The sequence below is a fragment of the Magnolia sinica genome, chromosome 19 (assembly GCF_029962835.1).
Source record: "Magnolia sinica isolate HGM2019 chromosome 19, MsV1, whole genome shotgun sequence".
Taxonomy (NCBI): Eukaryota; Viridiplantae; Streptophyta; class Magnoliopsida; order Magnoliales; family Magnoliaceae; genus Magnolia; species Magnolia sinica.
The window spans coordinates 23,795,941-23,802,745 of NC_080591.1; positions in this window are offsets into that span (position 1 = coordinate 23,795,941).

The following is a 6,805-nucleotide window of genomic DNA, read 5'->3' on the forward strand; positions in this document are numbered from 1 at the left end:
AGTAAATAAGCCTCGTGTGCGGCACAGGTAAATATATATTTATTGCTGGTCTTGGAAAGCTATAAAAATATACGGATGGGGTAGATTCCTGGCAGACAACAACATGGCCCACGTACGGTCGGGTGAAGGGACGGGGATTCACCGCTGACATCGTCAGTACCCATTCTTGCTTACTGCAGTGACGTCACAAGTTGTGTGAGCCCCACTATGGTGTATGTGTTATATCTTCACCAGCCATCAGTTTAAAGAGAACATTTTAGGGTATAAGTAAAAAAATAAGGTAGATCCAAAAATTAATTGGACCCCACCAGAAAAAAAAAAAGAAAAAAAAAGAATTGAATGCCTACTATTAAAAATTTATTGGTGCCGCATAAGTTTTGGATCAAGCTGATATTTATATTTTCCCTTCATCTATGTTTTTGTTTACTTATTAAGAGAGTAGATTTCAAATAAACATCACGGTGAGCCTTAAGAAAGTTTCAATGCCATGTGTTACTGCCCCCACTTATTTATGTGGTGGGGTTGACTTGCTCTTTGGATCTACCTCATTCTTTAGCTCATGCTTTAAAATGATCTCCCTAAATGGATGTGCGGTGTGATATAATACATACATCATGGTTAGACTTACATAACTTGGTGACATCACTTCAATAGCCAAACTGGCTACTAAACCCGGGAAGCAGATTGGCTGGCGTACCACACATCAGCAATATAGCTGGTGTATTGACGTCAGCAAGTTCTATAGGTCCCATCATGAATTATGTATTATATCTAAACCGTTCATCCATTTGATGAGCTTGTCGTAATGCTTGAAACTAAAACTAAAACAAATATAAAGATAAAGTGGACCACATTGAAAAAAGCAGTGGGGGATTGAATGTCTACCATTGAAACCTTTTTGAGAGTCATAGAAGTTTCAGATCAATATGAAATTTGTTTTACCCTTCATCCAAGTATTTGTGACCTTATGAACAGATTAGATGGAAAATTAACATTATGGTGGGCCATGCGGATTTTTTAATGGTGAAAATCATTATCCCCATTGCTTTTTTTGGTATGGTCCATTTGAGTTTTGCGTATGATTCATTTTTTGGCTAATGCTTTAAAATGATCTCGAAAATTTGATAAACGGTGTAGATATAATAAATACATTATTGTGGGGCCATCTAATTTTGATCTCCCTTGAACGGAAGGGATTGGCTGGTGTACTCACACTAGCTATATAACTATTGTATTAATGTTAGCAAGTTCTATGGGTCTAGTCACAAGGTATTTGTTATATCTAAATCGTCCATCCATTTGGCGAGCTCTTCTTAGGGCTTGAGATGAAAAATAAGACAGTTCTAATTATCAAGTGGACCACACTGCAAAAAGCAGTGGGGGGAGTGAACGTCTACCATTGAAACCCTTTTTGGGGTCACAAAAGTTTTGGATCAATATAAAATTTATTTTTCCTCTTCATTTAGGTAGTTGTGACCCTAAGAACAAATTGGATGGAAAATAAATGTTATGGTGGGCCCTATAAATTTTTTAATGGTAAAAATCATTGTCTTCGCCGCTATTTATGGTGTGATCCAGATGATCTTTAGATATGATTCATTTTTTTGGCTAATGCTCTAAAATGATCTCTAAAATAGATGAATCGGTGTAGATATAATAAATACATTACTATGGCCCCATAAAACTTTGATCTCCTTTGAACCGTTCTTACAACTTTGGAGCTCGAGGAGCGTGAGTGCTCGTCTTCGCACGACACGTACCTACAGTAACTATATAGCTGCGGTGTGATACAGCAGCCAATCCGCTTCCCCTTTGAACCGTTCGTACAGCTCGTGGGAGTCAGCGCTCGCCTGCACACGACACGTATCTACCCCATTAGCTGGTGTGTGGTACACCAGCCAATCCGCTTCCCTCAACCCGTCTGCATCTCCCGTGTAGTCAATTAATTGCATGTCTGGGCAGAGATCCCGTTGGGACGCGAATTAGATATGACCGGTTGAGTAGCGAGTCTGCTATTGAAGTGGCGTCACCAGTTATGTGGGCCCCACTATGATTAATTGTTGTATCCGCACCATGAATCCACTTTAAGATATCTTAGGGCATGAGAAAAAAATCTGTAGTAGACCCCACCACATGAAAGAGTGAGGAGAGTACTCCTAAGACCCACCCTAGTATTTATTTGAAATCCAATCTGCTCAAAAGTAAAAAAAAAAAAAAGACATGAATGATGGGAAAAAACAAGCAACAGCTTGATCTAAAACTTTTGTAGTCATTGGAAGTTTTTAATGGTAAGCGTCATTGTCCCACTGTTTTCTGTGCTGGGTCCACAAAAGCTTAGAATTTAGCTCATTCTTTGAGTATTGCCCTAAAATGAACTCTCCAAATGGATCAAAGGTGTGGACACTGAACATACATATTGGTGGGGCCTATGAAACTTGGTGATGTCACTTCAATGGTGAGTTTCACTACTCAAACTGCCAGTAGCTAGATAATCCGCGCCCTCCCATCGGGTGGACTAACTCTAGGATCGACGGTTAGATACTCACAAGTTGAGCAGCGAGATTCCTATGAAGTGATGTCACCAACTTCTGTGGTCCACTATGATATATGTTTTGTATCCATATCGTTTATCCATTTGGAGAGATCATATTAGGGCACAATTCAAAGAATGAGTCGGATCTAAAGATCTAATGGGCCCTACCACAGAAAATAGTGGGGAGAGTGACACCCACCATTAAAAAGTTCTAACGGCTACAAAAGTTTTCGACCAAGCTGATATTTGTGTGTTCCCTTCTTTCATGTCTGATTTAACACATGAACAAGTTGGATCTCAAAGAAAAATCACGGTGGACTTTCAAAAGGTTTCAACAGTGGTGTCACTATCTCTCCACTATTTTCCACTATTTTCTGTGGTGGGGTCCAGTTCAGCCTTGGATCAGCGTCATTCTTTGTATCATGCTTTAAAATGATCTCTCAAAATGTACTGTCAGTGTGGATACAAAACATACATCATGGTGGGGCCACATAACTTGGTCATTTCACTTCAGTAGCGAGTCTCGCTACTCAACCTGTAAGTAGCTAATCCACGTCCTAACTCTAGCGCCTCGACTGCACAAGGCCCACCTTGATATTAGTGAGAAATCAGTCTGGTCTCTATATTTTCCCATCTCATCTAAGGCCATTGGCCCAAAAGAGATCAATCCAAAGCTCAAGAGGCCATGTGACACAAAACACATCTATGGTCAGGATTAGTGTCCACGTCAATTTATTTCATGTATTTTGTCGCTGAATAGCTTGGAGTAATACCACCCATATCCATAGCTCAACTGGCAGACTTAGTGGAGATACCTCGTTTCAACACTTGAGGTCTTGGTTTCGATCCCTAGTTAAGGTGATGTCATGTTCAAGTGCATAGACAAAGCATAGGGCAATGACTCATGCAACAGTGAGCTTGTTGAGATGGAGATATTGATGAGTGAGTTGGGATTTATGGTTGTTGCTCCCATGAAGCTATGTTTTAATAATCAAGTCAATGAGGCTGATTCAAATGCAAGTACATATAGGTAACTACGTGCAGGTGTTTACCAGTGAAAAGTAGATGCAGACTTTGGGAGATGCGGATTGCGTCCCCCAAGCTGCAGATGCGGTTTGCACGAACGTGGGCGGGTGCGTGGTCTTTGGCGGTTTGTGCTGTTCCAGTCACCGTCGAGGAACTTTCCTGTGAGGTGTGCAGATGAAACTTACGGTCCGTCGCCACTAGACAGTAGAAATATATGTACGGACAGTCAATCCAGACCATCCATCTGGAGGAATCTTCTATAGATGGTCTATACAGATCCCAAACCATCCAACTATTCATAAAGTCATGTAGGCGTGGATTAAGTGAAAAAACAAATGTCATCTTGATCCGAAACTTCTCCAGCTCCCAAGAAGTTTTTAATGGTGATGTTCAATCCCCACTTTGTGGTCCATTCAAGCCATTTAGCTGCCTCATTGTTTTGCACATACCTTAAAATTATCTGATAAAAACTATGAATGGCGTGGATAAAACACTTACATCACACTGGGCTCCACAGATCCCTACCCGGACGGATTACCGTCCGGGCGGGGGTAGGACGCGATCCGCGTCCGGCAATATGAAAAAGAAAAAAACAATAATCCCTTTTTCCCTTAAAGAACAGCGGAGCAGGTTAGGTGTTACCGTGTTACACTCATCGTGGGGCTGAATTAAATGATTTGTTATAATCCACGCCGTCCATCCGTTACTACAGCCTAGTTTAGGGAGTTTTGAGAGGAGTCCGGATCCTCTGTTATCAGGTGAGCAGAGAATTCCTGATATCCTTAATTCTCATTGGTCCACATCATCACTTTCTAAAACAATATAAATAATAAAAAACAGCTTCGGATGCAAACCATCAGGGTGACAGGAATTCTCTGTTGACCCGATAACAGAGGATCCCGACTTAGAAAACCCAAATCTCAGGTGGACCACACCACATGAAACAGTGATAATTGAACTTTCACCATAAAAAACTTTCTGGGGTTCAAAATAATGCCTACCGTAATGTTTCCTTTCCATCCGGTGATAAGGAGAAATAGACATGGATGAAAGGAAACTACAGAGATCAGATTAATCCAAAACTTTTGTAGCCCACAAATAGCCTTTAAAAGTCATCCACCACTATTTTAAGTTGTGTGGTCCATCTGATGTTTGGATATGCTTAATTTTGAAATTACCTTCTAAAATGCTACGGGATAATGGATGTACGGCGTGGATATATATAAAAAGCTCATCAAGTTAGCCCCCAAAAGGTAAGGGTAACACCCACCTATTCGGCTCCTAAAGAGGATAGAACCATTTATAGGACGGAGTGGTTTGAATAGTGACCCAACACCGCACAGAGCTATGACAGCAGCTAGCTGGCTGGTGTTGGGTCACTAGCCAAACCATCCTCGTCAGACCCATGCAGACTCACTTTTATATTTGCCAGTGCGTAAGATACTTTCGATGCATATCAACAGCATTTATTGGCTACCTTGGCATTTGGATGTTTGTCTATCTATCCACAACCAAGTTCGGCGTAAAAGATATGGCATCTACCCAAGGTGACCAACCAAACAGAGGATTTAAAGATATGGAACTGGTTTAAGGAGATCAACCAAGCATGACATCTCAAGGTATGATCCCTCTCCAAGGTACGTATCTTACCAAACATGGATTTTCAAGGATGACATCTCAAGGAATGATCCCTCTCCAAGTTATGGCAGGTGTTGCAAGTGATCACCCAAATAAAGGCATTCTACCATCCCAAGGTGGCCCACCAATGGTGGTGATGTTTCAAGAAGCGCATGAGAAAACCCCAATGGATGTGTTCCTTTGCCAACCAATGGAGCCTATGCCTGAACTCAAGGAAGACAGAGAGAAATTGTTCTGTTTAACCATGAACGGTAATTAGGATCAAGTTGTGAACATTTACGAGGATCCATCCATCCAAAAAGCCATGATCACCAAATCAGAAGGAACAGTATTACACATAGCAGTCAGCAATGGTAAGACAGACATAGTCGAGAATCTTGTGGAGAAATTGATGGATTTGAGAGTTCTAGATATAGTGAACAAGGTGGGCAACACTGCAATCCACTTAGCGGCGATAGCGGGGAATGTGAGGATGTGCAAATGCATGGCAGAAAAGCGGCCTCAACTGGTTGTGAAACCAAACACAATGGGCGAGACTCCACTGTTTGCAGCGGTTAAGTATGGCAGAAAGGAGGCATTTATCTACCTACATTCCAAATGCTACAAAGTTGATGGAAATGACTACTTGATCAGAAAGAATGGTTATCAGAACATTCTTCATGCGGCCATTGAAAGGGAATACTTTGGTAAGACTTAACTGAAATTCATTGATACTGGTTGTTTGATGGTCCACACCACACACGTTTGGAACCAACTTCAGATTGGTCATAAAGTATTTTTTTAAAAAAAAAATTTGCTGAATTATTTGTGTGTGTGTCGTGTTTAGAATTTAGGGTGCATAGTTACTCATACTTTGTTACTATTCTACTTGCAAGATTTGGCCTACCAAATTATAAAAAGGTACAACAACAATTTGAAATCGGATTGGGATCTTGCCAACTTTTTGAATGTACAAGGATTCTCAGCTTTGCATTTGCTAGCAAGCAGACCTTCTGCCTTTAGAAGTGGAAGTCAGCTGGGAAGATTTAAGCGTCTTCTCTACAAATGTAAGTCTCTCTCTCTCTCTCTCTCTCTCTCTCTCTCTCTCTCTCTCTCTCTCTCTCTCTCTCTCTCTCTCTCTCTATATATATATATATATATATATATATATATAGCACTCACTTGCGCACCTTTGCACACGTTTCATGGGCCTCTAATCCGAATGGTCCATGTAATGCAGAAATCCCATGAAACCTTGAGGGACTAATTTTCACCCCGATCTAAAATCTAGTGGGCCATAGCAAACAGAAGATGCAAGTCAAGGGAGGAAATTGTTTTCCTCTTTCATAGCCTACTAGAGTTTTGTCTCAAGTAAAATTTTGGCCGTAGAGGTTTCATGTGGTGCCGCATCACGTTGACTGTTCTGATTTTGGACTCACATCACGTATAATGAGGGGGAGAATTTGGATATATACATATATATACATATATATATATATATATATATATATATATATATATATATATATATGGTACTATAAGGTCGACCTCATGGGAACTGTTGTTTGGGCCCACCATGGTGTGTGTTGAACATTTACCTTATCGGTCAGATATAGATGCAGCATTCCA